The sequence below is a fragment of the Ruditapes philippinarum genome, unplaced genomic scaffold (genome assembly GCF_026571515.1).
Source record: "Ruditapes philippinarum isolate M1 unplaced genomic scaffold, ASM2657151v2 ctg5568_1_1_1_1, whole genome shotgun sequence".
NCBI lineage: Eukaryota > Metazoa > Mollusca > Bivalvia > Venerida > Veneridae > Ruditapes > Ruditapes philippinarum.
In genome coordinates, this window is record NW_026861719.1 from 5,370 (window position 1) to 13,817 (window position 8,448).

The window sequence follows — 8,448 nt, forward strand, 5'->3', positions numbered from 1 at the left end:
CACAATTTGTTTGAACTACATATAATTTTAATGAAAAAATAAAACAACAACAAACATTTTGAATAACTAGAAATGTGTCCATAGGACACGGGTTCCCCCTACGCGCCACTGTTCTGTCAATCTTATGACTCTTAAGTCAAATATTTTTTGAAAACTAAAAATCTTTTACTAAGTAAAGGGCAAGAACTTTAAAAATACTGAATAAATTCACAAGTAAACCCCAAGGTGCATAAGTACACATGCTGACCAACATTCTTTTAAACATTCAGGCCTACAAGTAATTAAAAGCTTTGCATGAACAAGTTGAAAATTGTAAATTTATACTACTGTAAGTCAAGGGCAATAACTCTAACAAAACTGAAAAAAATCCACATGAAAGTCCCAGGTTCATAGCTTCACAGTGATGTAAATCATTATTCCTGTAATTTAGTGATGTTGATCATTATTCCTGTAAAGTTGGTTGATTCTCACTCAAGCACTCAAGGAACAAATAACAACATAATGAAACGGTTTTTACTAAGTCAAGGAAAATAACTTAACAAATACTGGATAAATCCACAAGCCAAACCCCAGGTCTAAACTAAATATGCTGAGCAACCTTCCCGTAAGGTTTAATGACTCTATGTCAAATCCTTTTTGAGTTACATTTTTGTACATGTGACACAAGTTGAAAATTGCAAAATTTTACCAAGTCAAGGGCAATAACTCTAAAAATCCTAAATAAATCCGGACGAAAATACCCAGATGCGCAACTACACATGCTGGTCAACATTCCTGTAAAGTTTCATGACTCTACGTCAAGTACTTTTTGAGTAACATGCGACAAGTTGAAAATTGCAAAATTTTACTTAGTCAAGAGCAAATAAAAGCCCTTGGGTAAAAATTGGGGGGGGGGGGGGGGGCTGGGCTATATACAGGTGAGCGACCTCAGGGCCATCATGGCCCTCTTGTTTACCACACAGCACTTATTATATAGTTTAATAGATTGGATAATATTTTGCACTTGTATAAAAAGTAGTCATTTTTCTGACAAAATATTAAAAACAGACCTTGAGTCATGACAAATGAATCAAGAGAATTTTTTTTCGAAACAAGATAGATACAGTGCCATATCGAAAAAGATATTTCATAAAACTATCATGAGTACCAGGTATTCAATGTCAGCTTAAATATGTTTGAATAGTTGGGCAATCAGTGTAATACACTATTATTCTTTTCCATAAAATGTCAATCATATCTTGATTTATGTTCCTCATGAATGGCTCGGGTAGGCTTTGGGCTAACTTGGGCCAAATGTTTTGAAAGTCTGTGGGGGTCATCTTCCTCTAACTTTCTATTTTATATATCCCCCTCCCTGTCACTAATTCTCAGAGTTATAGCATCATGTAAAATGGTATCCATATAATGATACTTTTTCTTCTTCTGTAATTCATCCAGACTCGCTGAAGTCTGAAAATGAGAAATTAACAAGCCTGTTTATAACAAAAATCATAAGTGTATACAATTCTCAAAAATGCATTACAATGTAATTATGGCCTCAAAATTTATTAGTCAGGTTATTCAGAGGACTGCAAAATCTCTTTTGATTGAAAATTAATATTATAATAGGCAATATATATGCATAGTGATCACATTTTCAAATAAAATATCTTATAATTCATAGAGGCAGGAACATTTAATACTAAGAAATGCAGCATTTATATTCATATGCAAAAAATGAAAAAAAAAATGTTGAGAATCTATATGCCCAAAGAGGATAAAGCACAACATTTTATTTAGTTTTGCCTCTTGATATGTTTGAAGAACTGAAATCTTTTCTATTGAAATAAACAAAGAAACATGTTACATCCATATTAGACTCAGTACAGAGTACATCTATGTTGAACATTATTAAAGTTCCAAACAATTCACTTTATTAAACACAAACTGGACACTTGTTCTTTTTATTTTTTTAAAAAGTGAAAAATTGATTTTGGGGTTTTTTTAAATAGCATTAAACCCAACGATCCCCCTTGGGTGGGAAAGTTGGCATTAATCTAAAATTCCAAATTTTAAATTTTAATCTATGGCTTTCAACCTTAAAACCCGGTTTGGTGGGGCAGGGAAAACTTTTTGGTTTCCAAAACCAAGATGTCTGGTGAAAAACCCCCCCATGCCACTGTACTTTAAAAAGAAAGAAAATTTGGGAAAAAAATAGACAAACTTAGAACTCAAAAGATTTAAGTTCATTCATGTCATTCATTCACTGGTAAAATTGAAATCAGAATGTTGCTAGGGTTCTAACCGGTAGGGGACTTATGGATTGCTTGCAATACTATGATAATTGCTTGTTCTTTTTTTTTAAACAGATAAACGTAATATCTACTTTTAAGGACAATATTGTCCTCGGTCAAAAATAATATGTTTAGGCACAAAAAACTGTACCCTTAAGTCCAAATAATCTATAATTAGTTAAAATTATATCGTTAATGATGTAAAATACAGTATTTTTAGATGCAAGTATACGTGTATTGCACAATCTGAATTATATTTAATTTCGAGTAAGTACAATTGTATTTTATTAAAAGCTCACTTTTGTCCCGAGCCGACTTGTGTTTGCGTCTTCTGTGGACATCTCCTTTGCCCATTTGACAACAAGGTGGGCATCTCGGCTTGGATCCCGAGGTCAGCTAGTAGTTCAAAAGAGTCCCGAAACCCTCGATCAACAATAAACTTATAACCGCCATATGAACACATCTGTGGATGTTTCAAAATTCAAAATTTCACCATTTTCGAGTTAAATGTTGAATTCAGCTTAAGCCGGTGCTAGGGGGCGTGGACGGTAACTTGCACTTTCCAGTACCGTCCATGAACAGGCTCAATCAAACCGATCTTGCAACATTTTCAATTTTGTTGTGTTGGACTTTCTTTAGGGATTCTTGTTTTCTCTATTTTATCTCCCTCTTGGAGTAAATCGCCAAAGTTATCAATGTAACACCTGAGCATGTGATTGAGAATAGCATCATCATTATGCTTGTAATCTGCCAAATACGGCCCAATAATTGTCACAAAGTGTCCAGTTGTGGTAACTATGACCATGTGTTTTATCAATGGACGTCCTTTGTGTAGACTGTATGTGAGTCTCTGGAACGAACAGTTGTGGGACTTATTAATGTAGATATATGTCCCATCCAACACTAGAATCAGGCTGTTCTCAGCGCCAAACAATGACTTTGCTAATGGGCGAGTATGCTGAGAGATGATTTCGTCCCTAGTAAGTGCCTCAATACCTAAATAAAGAGGCACAAAGCCCCTCATAAAAGCTTGTCGAACGGTTGATAGTGCTCTTCTGACACCGGACTTGGTTTTGCCAAATATGGTGGCCAGTGGCTTGTTTGACATTCCGGAATACAATTTGACGAGGAACAGTCCAATACTCGTTTTAGCAGATCTCACAGGCGTGTTTTTAACTTTATTAGATAAGTGTTGACAAACATCATCAAACTGCTCTCTAGATAGGCCCGGCCCGTTAATGAGGGGTAGTCAGTTTCGTTTAATCTATCAAATCTCAATGATGATTGCTGAGCGGTACACGCCATTCGCATTTTTTTAAGTAAGTCGTTAATGGCTGAACGACTAAGTAGGGACTGGCTTGAAACTGAATGTATTGTACTCACTGCTATTGGTAAAATAATCCCATCAGAAGTATGACCAGGACAACATCTCGCATCGGCTTGAAACTGAATGTATTGTACTCACTGCTATTGGTAAAATAATCCCATCAGAAGTATGACCAGGACAACATCTCGCATCTGCGTTGATCAGAATGTTGTGCTCAATAAAGGCTATGACTCACCCCTCCGCCGACAAGCAAACAAATTTTGGTCCCGGACGCTTGCAAACGATACACCTTGAGTGACTCCTAATTGTGGTAGAGATTTTGAGCGTCACCTGAAATAAGAGCATTAATTATTGATAAATATGCCATATTTTGCAATACAATAAACCGTTGTTTGGATTGTATATGTTGCGAAATCATATATTGTGTTAAACCACCATAGGTAGCTTTTTCATGATACATTATAATTATCTTATAATAAATATTCCTGCATTATAAATAGCTTATAATAAATATTCCTGCGTATCATTATTAGTCTATATCATTAAAAGCAAGCTACCTTTTTGCCTAAAATCATTCAATCAATTGACATGCTTTTTTACAACAAAAAACTTATTGAAGAGACAAAACCCAAAAATCACTCACAGACGGGGGACAACATATTGGCTTCGTTGATGATGTTGCTAGAGGTGGGGCGTAGTCGGTATCTCTATCAAACCGGCTATCGGTGTTGCAGTGACTGCTCGTGGCGGGAATTTGTGACTTAGACAATTTATAGAACTTAGTTCTGCAGACACTGCATATTGTATCATCTGCGGCTGGACTAATCCCCCATTCCTTCTGTAGGAATATCCTTACTGGTAAGGTAGGTGGGCGCCTATCTCTTGACTTTGTCCGTTTTATGCATACAATGCAAGGATAGTTTTTGACCATTGTGCAAAAAATTAAATTCATTTTTAGATAATATCTATGGCATTTTGCAACACTAACAAACAAATCCTGAATAATAGGCCTATTTTTGATAAGCATTGACGTAAAATGATAAAAATCTTTAAACAAAAAAAAAATGCATGTAATTTTTGTTTACTTCAATACGACTATTTATATTATTTATTATGAAAAAAAGATATTGATATTATAATGAGAGAAAAAAAAAGAAAAGTCAGGTTTTTTTAACTCGGATCTCCTGCGTGACAGTCAGTATGTTACCACTAGGCTATGACAGCTTTATGAAATTCAAGATATTTTACGAGTACTTGTACATAACCTAAGCGGTAAACATTTTGCTGACGATGTAAATTTTAGTATTAAATACTAATAAATCAGTATTTCAATTTTTGTTCACTTTCAAACTTAATTGAAGTCTTAACGCTAACCTTTAAATGAGTAAGAAAACCTTGTAAACAGCGGTTTACATATTTATATATTTAAATCATTTAAAACAGCAGAGGCTTACCCGTCAGTGCTTTGATTACATTTATCGCAGTTGAAACCGGCGAAGCTCGTACAAAAACTCATTCGTACTCGATTTATTTTGAAACTAATAAAAATTTATCAAAAATGATTTACATATTTTATTTTTATTTATTTTCATGAAACATATTTCAATAATAAAATACATACAAAATTTAATAGTGTAGAGTCCCGTTTATATGCTTTATGAGCTGCATTTCATAAAAACAATGTCAAAAAGTAACGTCAAGACATAGGTAGAAATTCAATTTTGTATTAGAGCACAGGCAAGCCCCAACTTTAAACAAGGATAATTAAAAGTCTTTGATACTCTACAATGCAAATGTGTAAATCTTTTTTCGGGGGCTGATACTTTAATTTCCTTTTGAACCCAAAAATTCGTGAATTTTCATAATTTTATATGAAATAGGGGTATTTCATTGACCATAAATCATACTAAATATTAACATATGACTGAAAATTTATATGTTTTCAATATTTTAAGGATTGAACTTATAAATAGAACTGGAAAACAAAACATATGGATAGAATTAGTTGGGCAAAAATCAATGGTTAGTGAACCTAGCTCTTTAGGCTGGAAAAAACAACGAATATATTCAGATCGGGGAAAGATAATGGTTTCATTTTAAAAAGTTTAGTTTGGGGCTTGAACGTACCTGTTTATAAACTTTTTTCTCCTTTTCTCCTTTTTCCTGAATGTTATTTGGTTCAAGAAGGCACTGCCTGTGTAAACATTTTCATTAGTAGATATACTCGCAATATTTTCAATGTCAAGTCTCTGAAAAAGTACTGTTTAAAATTGATTTAAAATCCAACTTTTGGCATGCCAATAAAACAATGCTGATCAAACAGTGATTAGCGTAATACTATCGCGTTACAATTATTAACAGTGGTTATCAAACCGATCAGGAACACCCACTTTACTTCTGAATTGCTTTTACGTTATGGGGTTTAAGAAAGAACAAAGAACAAAAATCGGTCATTTACATATACTATAAAAAGTAACAGAGCTTTTATCAGGGGTATTAAATCTATTAAGGGAAGCAACATAATTATATACATGTGTTTTAATTTTATGTTTAGTCAACAATTTTGTTTATGTGTATCATGCGATAAAACTGATATAGTATATCGACCTCGACTGGTGTGTGGAAATATCATGACCTGGGGCGGCATCTTACGGACTTGATCATTATCTGTAGAGAAATACCCCCGATGTCGCCCCAGGCCATGACATTTCACATAACAGTCTTGTCTCTATACTATAACTATAACTTATCTTATTCTAAGATTTTTCCGTCCACTCCGTTATCGTAAATGACTCGTTATGACCAAATCCTATCACTGATCGCTGCGTCTGTAATCTGTGGGGCCCTTTTAAGGGCGTTTATGTGTTGGGTGAAATCATTCTTTTATGCCAATTAGAGATATTCAGTAAGAATTTCATAGAATTCAATAAATGTTTGTCATAAGAATAGTTTACTCACTGATGAGCATAGTATATCTTTCATTATGAAAGGGAAACAACGCATGTTGGACATGTTTACATGTTATGCAATTTTCAAAAAAAAAGGTTCAATGGCTTGGAGAAAATCATAATGTCATGACCTGTTTGCTTAAGAAATGATTTGAGGTCATGTGCTTTGTATCTTAACAGTAAACATATCTACACATTGTCTTTCACTTGACATGCTTAAATAAGACTTCACTAGACACTACGGCTCTGTGGCAAAGTTCAATTGAATAGGGAAAAATCTATCTCTGGTACTGCTAGGTAACAATAAAAAAATTGTAAATATCTTTCAGCTCAAGAATTTTGACACCATATTGCATCATTGTAGGGTCAGTTGAAGGTCATTGTTTAGCATTTTCCCCAAGAAATAAAATAAGGCCTAAAGCAAGATTCAGTTGTGTTTCCTGTACCTTACTAACACAGATTTATGATCATTTTTTATTGAATTTTGTTAAAAATTGCTGTATCTTTCATATTTTGTTGAATTACATTCAAACTTGGAGAAAGCACACTTCAATATATTTTGGGACATACTATTGAACCTGAGTTTCATGTGCATAATTGAATTTTGGCATCAGTTGAGCTGTTTTTGATATTTTTGAAACAATTTTACTTACTTTCTTGTTTTTCGATGTACAGACTTTACATTTTGGCCAGAATTTTCTTATGCGAATTGAATTAAGTTATCAACTGACTACTTTTGATATTATTTTTTTGATATTGTTTGACCTCGTTTCTCGTATTTTGATGTACTTTCTTGAAATTTGGACAATTTCTGATCCTAAATTGCATTTTGATATGAACTGGCCTACTTTTGATATTTTTTATTTCACTTGACCTACTTTTTGTCTAGGGGTGTAATTTGTGTATTTTTATGTTGAATTGCATTTTGATATCTGCTGACCTACGTTTAATATTATTGACAACATTTGACCTACTTTCTTGTTTTTTGACATTCAGATTTTAAATTTGGACCAGGGTTTAAATTCTGATATCGAATTGAAATGACCTATTTTTTATATCGCTTGACCTACTTTCTTGATTTTTTTATGTACATACTAGAAATCTGGACCATTGGTGTAATTTCTGATGCCATATTAAATTTTGTTATCAGCTGACCTACTTGTGATATAATTGTATGATATCAGTTGACCTACTTTCTTGCGTTTTGAAATACAGACGTGGAATTTGGACCAAGGGTGTTATTTTTGATGTTAAATTAAACTTTGATAAAATCTGATCTAATTTTGATATTTTTGATATAATTTTATCTACTTCCTTGCTTTTTGCCATACATACGAGGGGTGTCCCAGAATTACGTGGACTTTTGCTATAACTTTTTTATTTTTTAATGCATTTTTTAGCAAATTTGTACACAATACCTTTAACATATCCTTAATGAATATGTCCATTATTTTTAAATTTCTAACATTGCTTCTCTATATTTTACGTCGCTATAGTAACACAGTATGCGCAGGGCGGGGCAGTCCAATATTTTGTATTAATAAGTTGTCTTATCTTTCGTATATCTTGCGAAATACGTAAAAAATGGCGCGACGTCGTAAGCATATGCAGTGACGTCATATGAATGTTCGTTTGAAATTTTGACGTCATAGCTGTTTCCGTTATTGTTTACCAGCGGACAACTGACAACCGTTGCTCTTGGATATTTAACAAAAAATGACGTCCACGGATTACGCGGAACATCGGACTATCATCAAGTTTTGTGTTAATCTTAGGAAGACGCCAACACAGACGCAGGAAATGTTGGAGACTGCAAAAGTGAGACCTCCTGTTTGTCGATCACTCGTTTTCAAGTGGCATAAGAGTTTTCGAGACGGCCGAGAGGACATTGAAGACAACA